The sequence below is a fragment of the Marmota marmota genome, unplaced genomic scaffold, assembly GCF_001458135.2.
Source record: "Marmota marmota marmota unplaced genomic scaffold, marMar, whole genome shotgun sequence".
Classification (NCBI taxonomy): domain Eukaryota; kingdom Metazoa; phylum Chordata; class Mammalia; order Rodentia; family Sciuridae; genus Marmota; species Marmota marmota.
The window spans coordinates 23,959,002-23,971,410 of record NW_026000016.1 but is presented as its reverse complement, the minus strand read 5'-3'; the positions used below and the strand labels follow the sequence as shown (position 1 = coordinate 23,971,410).

Sequence of the window (12,409 nt, the reverse complement as noted above, 5' to 3'; positions counted from 1 at the left end):
CCTCTGTCCTCGGGTCCGCTCCGCTCTGCTCCCTGGTGTGTTGATTCTTCCCCCAGCTGCTGCCTAATGGAGTCCAGGCGCTCGCGTCACAGGAAATGCCTATACTGCCCTCCTCACTCACTTCCGGTGGCAGGTATGGAACCTATAGGGGGCCTGTCACCCGGCACGTGTGCCGGGGGCAGGCCCGGGGGTGAGGAGAGGGATACCTGCGGGTCGCCGGGGTCCGACCCGACCCCGACCCCCACCTCGGCTTGCTGCTGGTTTCGGCCCCGGCCCCGCTCGGCCCTCTCCTCCGGCGCCCTGGCGGGGCCGGCTCGGCGAGCAGTAAGTTCGTGGCCGCCCTCCGAGGCCGGGCGTGCACAGGATGGCAGAGTTCGCGTGCGTGCGTGCTTGTGTACACCAGTGTGACCTAGAAATGTAAGATGTGCGGTGGGACTGCAGTTTCACTGTCACAGGCCGAAGGTGTGGGTCGATTTGGTAGCAGAAACTTCCAGGCACCGGGATGTGGTAGGCCCCTGCCGACTGGCTTAATGCATTATATCCAGGACTGAAACCAGGATTAACCAAATTTTTCATAAGAGGATGGAAAAACTTGAATTTACACAGCCAAGTGCTACTACACACAGTTGCTTTCCCCGGGGCCATGCCAGGAGGTTTGAGATGTTGAGCAAAGTAGACTCTGCTCCACCGTTGGAAGATAAAATCTTTAGGAGCATAACTGATGGCAGAAAAAGTCACAGAAAGGCAGAGAGTGTATGGAGTAGGGGAAGGACTTCGCTTTAGTTCTCCACTCTTTGTTAGCATTTTCCCAAGCACCACCTTCTCCCTTTTAGCTACCTCTTATTGAGTCACTGCCCAGTTCAGGGAGCAGTATCACAGACCAAGCAGGTACCTCCAAAATATGCATTTAGATCCAAGCTTGAAATTTTCAAGTGACCGGTGAGGCTTCTTTGCCCCTGTGACTTACTAACATGGAATGTAGAAATGAAGTAACATAGGGCTGAATCTTAATCATTGGTGAATAGATGGTCTATATGACCCCCAGTTTACATGTATGTTGTTATACATTGTATAAAATTTCTCGGAAGTTTGAAAAATCTTTCTCTAAAGTAGTTTCCCTGTGGAAAAGGCTGACTGAAGTAATACATCTTAAATCCCAAAATTTACAATATCAACTTTAATTTGGAGGTCTTTGGAAGTAGTTCTTTTTAAATTTAGAGGTATAATTCAAATGATGCTGATGAGAAATTAGTAAAGAATCCTGAGCTCTCTCCACCTTTAGATTGAAAGAAGGGAGAAGACCACCAAGGCAGGATCTTACAGAGATTTAGCTTTGCAGTTCTCATCTCTTAAATATGCTTCCAGGTGGCAACTTTAATTGCAAGGTGACTCACATACAATATTTATATTCACCTGAGACAGACCTGAGTTCTAGTCAAGGTTCATAGGGCACTGTCACTGTATCCAGCAAAGCCAGAATTACTAGACAGTTAACACCTTTAGAGATCTCTGTTTGTATATTAACTGTAGAGGCCTTATTATTAAAAGGTTGTTATTGTTTAGGCAAAATATACTTTTTGCAGAATGGTTTGTAGTAATTTATTAGATCCCTAGCAACATTGAGAATGAATAAAGTCTGTAGATTTATTCTGAATAGTCTATAGCTTTCCTATAAAGGAAATAATCACTTAGCTACAGACCAGGCTAACACTTCATTAGCAAAAGAAGAAAGAAGAAAGGAAGAAGAAACTGGATTCTGTTACTATCTAAACTCAATATGTATATCCCGCTTTTCTTACTTTTAGATAACAAGATTGCTTTTATTAGAATTCTGAATTTCTCAAGTCCATGTGTGCTTATATTTTTCTTTAGACAAAAATAGACTGGGAACTTTTTGTCTGAATTCTAGGTCTTTTCAGAGCCAGATTTCAGGTCTACTTGCAAATGGATAATTTTGAAATACTCAGAAACTTTCAGTAATACTGTATTCCTGCAAGATAAAATCCAAATTCTGTCTTGCTCTCCACAGATTGATTTCAACTTTAGTCTTTTTGACTTTCTCACTCTTTAAAGACTTCCATTATTTTTTCTTTTTAATTAACACATAATGATGGTACATATTTATGGAGAAGTTTTATCTCTTATTGATCCTCTTTATGAACCTTTCACTACTGTTCCCCAAATATGCCTGGCTTATTCTTCTGAATCTTTGGTTCCACCTTCCCATCTTTTCTCCACTATCTGATTCCAGTTAATCTTTCAAAACTCAGCTCGTTTCAGACCTCTTCCGGGGAGCCTTTCCTGACTTCCAGCCTCCATCCGTCATTGAGAGTATCATATATTAGGACCCAAAATCATGAAGACTGCTTGTAATGTAACTTGCTGAGACCTATTCTCCAAGCCATCAGACCCTTTGGAGACCTTTGTTCCCCTGATTTGCTTTTCCCTTTTCATTCTCATCCTGGAAAAGATTAAGTTGGGTTTAGGAATAAAGGTAAAATTGTCTTGTAGGAAAAAGAAATTGAAGATATATTTAGATATTTGATTAAATTCATTTCTGTACTGTTTTAACAGAACTCTATCTGACCAACCCTATGCTGGGTTCCAAATAAGAACCTAAATGTCCAAAAATATTTAGGCAAAGGCTTTCAGGTGTATCACCCTCCTCCAGGGATGCAGTATCCAACTGACTTCTGTTGCCTTTCCACCTCTAAAATATCTGTGAACTATGTGTATATGAGATTCCCAAGTAGTGTATAAATTCCGTGAATGCAGGATCTGTTTACTCATCCAAGCCAGTATTTTTCAGACTGTGGGTCATGACCCATTTGTGAGTCATAAAATCAATTTTTATTTTAAGAAGTAAAGTGAAAAAGTACAAAAACATAGAAAATATTCAAATAAACCACCCGTAGGAGGGATGATTATTATTTTGTGAAACTTTTGTTTCAATGACAGATATATATGTCTATGCTTTACAAGGTAAAATATGTTTCTTTTGTAGGTCATACTCAAAGTTTGAAAAACACTCATCTACAGTCAGTCCTGATTGACTCAAAGACAGCTCAAGAAATAAGTGTTAGATATACAAATGACACTTCATTGGACTGTTCATTGTAAAAAGTAAAAGCTATTAGATTTTAAAAAGTGAAGATAGTGTGGGTGTTTATAATAAAATGTGAAGCCAAATTTTCACAAACCTTTGTAAAACTTATAGAGAGTTCTTTTTCTGTTAAGATATAAGTTTAAAGCCTGGAGGTATATACCTTAGTGGGTAGAGCACTTGCCTAGCATGGGGGAGTCCCTGGGTTTAATCCCCAGCACTGCAAAATAAATTAATTAATTAAAAATAAATATAATTATATATAAAATATTTAAGTGTATACCTTAGCCTAGCATTTAATACCAATTTATTTAATTTCTGTTAGGAAGAGATATTTTTCAGAAACTCAGGTATCCTGAGAAGGGATATATTTATATATAGTTTCATTTCCAGTTTTTCTTTAAGGTAAAATTGGCAAGCTAGACATGTTGGACTTGGTGGGTTTGGAAGTATTAGGGAATGGATTTGAGAGCATTCTTAGAGTCAGAATACTTAGTCAGCTGATTGTCCTTTGGCAAGTCATTTAACTTTGTTGCTCCTCCGACACATCATGTTTTACATAGGGACAATGACATCGGTTAGTCTGATAGAGTTGATGTGGGGGTCAAGTGAAATCACAAATAGAACAAATACTTGTAATATTTCACTATGTTGAATTGTTTCAAGATAAATTTAAGTCCTTAAAAATTTAAAAAGAATTTGAGAGGGCTGAGGATGTAACTCAGTGGTAGAGTGCTTGCCTGCATGCTTAAGGCCCTGGGTTCAAGCCCAACTCTGCAGTCAACCAGTCAATCAATACATGATTCAACACAGCTAAGTGCAAAGGTATGAGATAGTTTTAATATTATCAGTATTTCTGAGTTGTGGACTGTAGTCACTTTCCTACTCTGTCACTTAGCTGTGTTCTTATGTAGCTTTAGGCAGACAACTCTGAATGTCATGCTTCATATTGGTCTTCCATGAGGGGATAAAGGCACAGTAACCTGGCAATTTTACCTACTGTTCCATGCATCTCTCCAGCTCTTTCTTACCTCCCAAAAACATTTGATTCATGCCTTGAGCATTCAGTGTACTCCTGTACTTAGTAGTTGGGGTGGCAAACCAAGTATATCTCTGTGCAAACTCAGGACGAATCTCTGCTTTACAGTCAGAAGTGAACAGGTATTCACCTCCCTCTCAGCTGAAAATGGTCCTTTTCTCAATAGCAATCTCAAGCTGTTCCTGAGATCCACTTGGCATAAATAACAATGTCTTGGGAAGTTTTTTGAAGGAATCAAAATGGACCATAGAAATAAGATTCATTTTTTTCCTACAATACTGCTGGTATAGACTGCTTGGAGTAGTTTGTAATTGCTAGACTGACTTTGTGGTAGGGTTACACTAAAAAAACACATGTAACATTAACCTCTGGGTACAAAGATATTCACTGAAGCATTGTTTGTTTGTAAGAGCAAAAAGAAAATGGTAATCACCATGCGCTGATAAGTACATAGTGGCAAGATATGTTATTAAGTAAAAAATGCATGTTACAAAACATTGTGTATAATATGATGCATTTTGGTGAATGAATAAATACATATGCCCATATTTTTTCCTGGTAGGACAGAAAAGCATAAACAGTGGTTTACCTTTGGGTAAAGGACTGGGATAGCAAAGTTCTTATTTTTCATTTTATACTTTTCCTCAGTGTTTGTATTTTCCACTATATAAATGTATTTTTAAAAATTGTCAACAGAGTTTATTTGAGTTATGAAGATTACAGATAATTTTACTTTCTTTTTTGTATTAATGTTATGCTTTTAAAGCCCTCACCTTTTTAAAAGAACACTCAAAAAACCATCCAAATATTCATGAAAACTTAGTCATAATAAAAACACGTCAGATAAAGCAATGCTGTGCATATTTTATTGACATTAAGTGTATTTGTTTTTTTAGAAAATCTCCTTTTTATCACCTGTACCTCCTGTATTCTCAGACTGCTGTCTCTATACATATATAACCCATCTCTCATTTGGTTAAATTCATCTGGGGAATAAAGGGCAAAAAGACATTCCTATTTATTAACTTTGAAAAGTAGGTAAATAATTAATAGCCCTGGGAGTCTCTGCATAGACTGTAGACAACAGGCCCTTTGGGCAGTCATCCTCATTCTTAATTTCAAATGTACTATTTATCCTTCTGGAATTATGATAATCATAAATAATAATGGAAAAATGCAAATATGACTGTTAAGTTCTAATTATTATGAAGAAAATATGTATACACAGGCCATATAGAGACAACAGACCAATGATTAGACACTTAAAACTGAAAAAAATTTAAAGACTGTAGTAGATAGTTACATATAAAAAATTATTGAAAGGATATCTGGATTTCTTCAGTTTAGTCTTTTTATCTTGTTAGGGGTGTAACTCAATGGTAGAGTGCATGCATAGCATTCTAAAAGTTCTGGAGTTCAAGCCCCAGCACCTAAATAAATTAATCAATTTAAATTGTGCTCTTTAGTAAGTAATAGTAAATATATAGGCAAGTGTGAAGTATATATAATAGCCTAAATTTGAAAAAAAAATTGTTGAATGAAAGGCCATGAATGCCAATATTAACAACATAAAAGTAAAACAATACTGTGCTTCCTGAGGCAAGTAGAACAGTGTTGGGCTAAATCAGACTAGTGGAATTTTAGCGACTTTTAATACTAATGGAGTTTGCCTCTTCACATATAAAAGCCAGCTTTGTCCATACATTTCTGAAAGATGAGGATGTCCATTTTTTGTTATCTCTTTGACCTCTTATCTCAGAATGTCTTTTTCTCATATCCCCAACTTATCAACAAATGCTATGGCATAGAAATAGTTGTGTTCATAAGGTTTAGCCAGAGTTTCTACGCTGTGCTTGTCACTTTGTTTTTTAGTGGCCATTTGTACCATTCTTATCCTTTCCTGTGATGATAGATATCCACAGTGGAGCTTCTTAGTATAAAATAATACCAAGAGCTAACACTCTGGGGCAGGCATTATTCTACGTGTTTTATACATATTGTACTATTTTAATTTTCCATCAATCTTGAGGGTTCTACATTATATTAACCTATACAGATAATAAGTTGAAGCACAGAAAATTTGAGGTCATGTAACTGGTTGTGTGGCAGAATTGGGTGCACAGGCTTCAAAACAGGTGCTCAACCCCTCCAATACATTACTTTTCAGAGATGGCTGGTGGTAGACTCTGAAAGGAAGCCGTTATTTAGTTCTGTAGGTGTTAAAAGAAGAAATGGAACAAATTTTGTAAGTTAAATTTTGAACTTAGCCCTTTTGTGAGCATGAAGCCTTATCCCCTTACCTTTGAAGCCTGCATCATTTCATCAGCCTAATTAATAGTAGATAAGTGAACCCCTAAGGGATACTAAAAGGCTTTCTTTCCTTCAGAAGCTATCACATGGGGGTGCCTTATCAAAGATATAGTTTATTTCTCCAAGAAGTCCTTGTTGAAATGCAGACATTCTGCCTAACAGGGGTAGTAGAGCAAGCTAGGTATAACCTGGAGATTTGTTGATTTAGGACGCTACATCTAGATGTGGCAAATGACGGCAAGAAGGAGTAAGTGAATTTTCTTTCCTTGTGAGTTAGGAAAGCACCCAAAACTGGAGTTCCTGAGAGACACATTACATCCCAAGGCCCTAGCCAGGTTTATTTTTTGCAACCACTTTCATCTATCTAATGAGGATTTCTAAACTATAATAGTCGAGGATCCTGGAATAAGAGCCAGACTTGATTTATTCAGGGATTTCATACTTGGTTATTTTACTCTGTTAGCAGTTTTAGCCAGGTCCATTGTCAGGGGAAGCCACCGATACCTAACTGAGATGAGGCTAGATAGTATGAGCTTGATATATAGGGACATGACAGAAAAGGTCAGCTTAGGGAGGCTGTAGGAGTCTACTGCTTGCTGTGGGGAGGGCGTGAAAACTAGACTACAAGGTATTATTTTAATTATAACATACTTGTATTTCAATATGCAGCTCTAAAAGATAACAACTCTTTGAAAACATTGTTGCAATACCCTTGTAACCCCTAAAAAATTAATAATCCCTTAATTATCAAATATGCAGTTAGTGCTCAAATTTCTCCAACTGTCTCACAATTTTTTTTTTTTAACAGTTGGCTTGTATGAAGTAGGAGCCAAACAAGGCCCACACATTTCATTTAGTTGAAGTGTTTAAGTCTCTTTCTTTTTTAAGTTAAAGTAACATACATAGAGAGGAGTATATAAATTTGTAAGTGTACAACTCAGTTTCCTGTGAAATCAGCACTCAGGTCATGAAATAGAATGCTGCCAGGATTCAGGGGCATCTTATTGTAGTTTTAATTTGCATTTATCTGATGACTAATGATGTTGAGCGTGTGTGTGTGTGTGTGTGTGTGTGTGTAGACACACATATACTTAATTTTTTCCATTTGTATGCTCTCTTTTATGAAGTTCTTTTTCAAGTCTTTAGTCTCTCATCATTTTTTTGGTATCAGTGATTGAACTCAGGGGCGCTTAACCACTGAGCCACATCCCCAACCCTTTTTTTGTATTTTATTTAGAGACAGGGTCTCACCGAGTGGCTTAGCGCCTCGCCATTGCTGAGGCTGGTTTTAAACTGGCCATTCTCCTGCCTCAGCCTCCTGAGCCACTGGGATTACAGGTGTGTGCCACCACACCCAGCTCCACTCATCCACTTTTAAGATTTCATTGATTTGTGGAATTCAGTGGGGATATGAGTCCTTGGTTAGATGTGTATACTGCAAATTTATTCTCCCACTGTGTGGTTTGCTTTCATTCTTAATGATATCTTGATGAGCAGAAGTTCTCTAATGAAATCCAATTTATCAATTGTTCCCTTTATGGTTTGTGCTTTTTGTATCTTACTTTAGAAGTCATTCCTTGTCCTCAAGGGCATGAAGATATTCTCCTATGTTATCCTCTAGAAGTTTCAGTGTTTTGCCTTTTACTTTATGTCTGCAGTCCTGAGTTTTGTGACCAATGTAAGGTTGGGGTCACGCTGCATTGTTTATCCATAATGGATATCCAGTTGATACACATCACAGTAAAAAACAAAACAAAACAAAACAAAACAAAACATAAACACTCATTCTGTCTCTGTTCTGTAGTGAGGGCATTAGAGGACTGTACAGTATACTTTTATTTCTAACCTCTCTGCTTTATTCCATGGGTCTATTCAAGAATCTATATGCATAAGTAAGGAAAAATTTGTGCTAATTCCATGCTGACCTCATTGCTGTAATTTTGTAACTTTTACTATCTGATAGTGTAAGTAACTTTTTCGTTAAGATTGTCTTGGCCCTTTCTTTGTGTTTCTTTAAAATGTAGAATCATCTTATTGATTTCCATAAAAAAAATTGCTGTGAATTTGATTGGAATCGCAATAAATTTGTAGCTCAATTTGGGAAGAATAAACATCTTTGTTTTTTATCTGGGAATTTTTGTATCTGGGAGTAAGGTATATTTCTCTACTTTGATAGGTCTCCTTTAATGTCATATTTAATTTTTCTCAGTGATGTTTCATGGTTTTCTGTGTAGAAATCTCACACAATATTCTAGATTTAATCCTAGGTATTGGGATTTTTTTTGATACTAATGTAAATGTTATCATGTTTGAAATTTTATTTTCCTCTTCCTGTTCTAATGCTAAGACTATTGACAAGTAATTTCATCATCAAAGGAAAACTAAAAGTTCATAGCAGGGCTATTCTTTAGTTTTGAATTTAGTATGTTTTGACAAATTATATTTGCTTTTCACCTCCAAATAACAATACAGCTGGTATCTCATTCTTTGTAAGTATTAGACTTAAACTCTCTCTTTGGCAGAATTGGGAAGAGGGGGCTCCAGAAATCCATTTAGAAGGAATGAAGGAGTCTCCTGGGCAGAGCTCATCCTCTGGGAGCTAGAGCCAAGCTGGACCCACTTGACCTTGTAACAAAGCCCTAAGGGAGAGAGCTCTGGAGACCGTGTGGTGTCTGTCACTCATTTGTCTTCCAGTCTGGGTATCTATGGACTCATGTCTCATTGCAGTCCTTGGAGGCTGATCTTATAAGAAGCGGGGGGGCTTTGAGTAGAAATGTAAAGAACTACTTGAGCAGTAATTTCAGAAAACACTGGATATAAGCTTTACTGCTTTATTACCCTTTGATATCATATCACAGAAGGAGGGAAGACAGTGTCCTTTACTTTGTACAGAACTCTTATAGCTTTGATACCTTATTGCAGGACCTACCAAAGGCATCGCCAGGGCCAACAGCAATAGTGGTTATGGGAATCTATTTATTGAGTGATTACTAGGTACCAGTCACTATTCTAACTGCTCTATAAATATTAACTCGTTTAATCATCATAACTACCCCCATGATGAGGTTAGATAATGTTATTTAGAAAAAATAAAAGCAGAAACTGAGGCACAGAGAGGCTAAATAGCTTGCCCAAGGTTACAGAGCCCATACGTGGAAAAGCTGGGATTCGAACCTAAACTGGCAGGTTACAGAGTCTGTGCTTTTTACATTATATAGCCTTTTAGATGATCACAGCAAGTGAGGGCCACAGGGGAAGAAAGGGATAAAGTGGGGGGTCCTTGCAGAATGCTTTGCTAGGTAGCCAGTTGTATTTGATCTTCAGCACCTTTGAGATATCCCTTGAGGACAGAAATATCTTGAGATAGGGATGGGGCTACTTTAGAAGGGGCTGGGGGCTAAATTAGCAGTTAAGATCCAGAGAAGTGAAACACAGGTGAGATAATCATAACTTGATCTTAGAGCAGATTTACAGACTTAAGAAATGTAACATCCATTGATTTTTCAATTTTATCACCTTAAAATTTCCTTAGAGTAAGTGGAGTCATGACTTCTTGTCTGTTCTTTCTCTGAGGCGACAGGCACATCTATATTTAGACGGATAGTCATGCTTCTGTGGCGATGGACCAGTGTGTGCCTCCAAAAATGGCCGTGCGTTGAAACAACGAGTATCTCCATGGACAGAAAAATTATCAACATTGTAGATTGGATGTACACACAGCAGAAGGATTTCTACACAAATTTACTTATGAAGCAGATAAACTAGCATTTGTGCTAGGAACATAGATGACCACTTAGGCCACTGTCTATGAGTTTATGGAAGCAAACAAGCTCAGATTTGGCTGCATCACAAATAGAATGAATCTAGGGCTTCAGAGGCCTGATGCACCAGAACCATTCATTCTGATGAAGAACATCAAAATTTTCCCCACTGACATGAACCAGAAACTTGGATTTTTTTTAACCCCATCTTTTCTTTCCCTCCCACATCTCATGTGTCACCAAGCTCTATTGATTCTATCCTTTAAATAGCTTTTAAATCTGGCTCCTCTTTTCTACCTCTGTTGCTACTAATAGTTTGTATCCTTTACATTTTTTTTCACCTGCATTAGACAACAGCCTCCTAAATTCTTTGTTCTTTTCTATAATTAGTTACCTTTACTGCCACCAAGATTATCTTCATAAGGCATAAATCCATTATGTCACTTCCCTACTTAAAACTGTTTTGATGGCTCTCATTGCTGAGAGGATAAAAACAAATGTCCAGGGGTTTAAGAGCTATCCATGCCTCACTTTCATGGCCCCCATCTTTTCCACTTCCTCTAACCAGTTATACTAGACCTCTGGGGCTCTGGGAACCCAGGGACCACTTTCAGACTTGGTGCCTCTGTTGTGATTTTCCTCAGTGCCTTGTCTGCCATCCCTGCCTCACTCTTGTCCTTTTGGCCAACTCTGCCTTTTCTTGGAGATTGTCCTCACACTCTCTTGGGGAGAAGTCTCGATACCCTTCCACAAGCATTCTCACCCTTTGTACCCTGAGAAGGTCTGGCTTCCCTCGTAGACTGTGGGGCTCTTGAGGAATATCTTACTCCTTGTCATATTCTCAGTTTGCTGTGGGCACTTTGTGGATATTTGCTGAATGGTTTCTCCATCCATCCAACCCTCCAACCATTATTTCAACTAATATTTTTGAGTACTTCCTGTATTCAAGGCACTGTTCTAGTAAGTGCTGCAAATATGCGGTGGACAAGAAACATTCTTAATTCCATGGAGCTTATATTCTTAGAAATTCATCCAAGTTTATATTCTAATCTTATATTTTGTCTTCTAGGGAACACAGGCAATAAAGAAAGAAATAGGAACTATTTCAGGTGGTGTGGGGTAATAGGCAGAGGATTAAGGTAGGGTCATAGGATATAGTGTGTGGATAGGCACTTTATTTTAGAAAGTCAGGGATAACCTCTCTAAGGGGGATTTTTGAGACTGAGATCTGAATGAATTGTTCTTGTGAAGATCAGGATGATCTGCATTTCAGGCAGAAGAAACAGACAATGCAAAGGCCTTATGATAAGGACAAGCTGACTTTTGGAATAAGCACTCTAGGTAACTAAAGTTAGGACAGGAATAGAGCACAGTGAAGAAAATGCCTGTAAGGGAGATGGAACCAAACAGATAGATAGTAGCTGGTTTGGGGGCCAAAGGTAATTTACTGTTTAAAACATACTAGATATTTATTGGCAGCTGTCAGTAGCAAAATAAAAAGGCCCTGTTGTTCATAACTGATACACAAAAACACTTAGGAATGTAGGTGCCAAATACCTTTCTCAGTGTCACTTGGAGCCAAGCTCTCTGTGTCAAGATGGCCTGTGTGAAGAAACCACCTGCTTTTAATTCGCTTGGGTTTCCATTGTTCTTTGGGCCTTCACTTTGTTTAAGCCACAGGGTTGATAAAGCCACAAGAATGTGAATACTTTCATTTTTTCTGAAATGTGCTCACTTTAACCTTTACAGTGGGAAAAGCTTTTAATTTACCCATCCTTCAGTATTTGCCTGCTTAATATTTTTATTTCCTTTCTTTGCTTCCTGAAGCACATGTGCCGATCAGAAATCCTGGGTACTCTTGTGCAGGGCAAGCCATGTGCTTGTGTACACACAGGCCATGGTGGGGCATCATATCAGAAAAGCTGTTCCTAGTATAGTTGGCTCAAGTGGGAGGCCACTATGTGGCAACTACAAAGCTCATCACAGGTAGGCTGAACATTGAACTTGCCAAGCAGGAGTTGTGGCTTGGGACAACCTGTTGATCAACTTTGTTCTGACCCACAATGTTCCCTTGAAACCCTGGGGTTGGGTTCAGAAGACCCAAAAGAGTTCTGTTTCATAGAGAGGTTCTCCTTGCTACAGAGGTAATGTATGGGAGATACACAATTTTTATTTCCCCCAGTGGAAGCGTGGGTG

At 38.4% G+C, this 12,409-nt stretch overlaps 1 protein-coding gene across 4 annotated transcripts in view; it reads left to right on the top strand.

Annotated features, from left to right (window-relative positions):
- Positions 1-6: 6 nt before the first annotated feature.
- Positions 7-12,409, top strand: part of Cnih3 (cornichon family AMPA receptor auxiliary protein 3) — a 266,894-nt gene continuing 254,491 nt past the window's right edge. For 2 of the 4 annotated variants that reach the window (XM_048809306.1, XM_048809309.1), the window contains exon 1: positions 7-133. The gene's annotated coding sequence lies outside the window, so the exon portion shown is untranslated. Of the gene's footprint in view, positions 134-206; positions 418-12,409 lie in introns of those variants that run through there. The other 2 variants (XM_048809308.1, XM_048809304.1) reach the window with 2 other exon arrangements.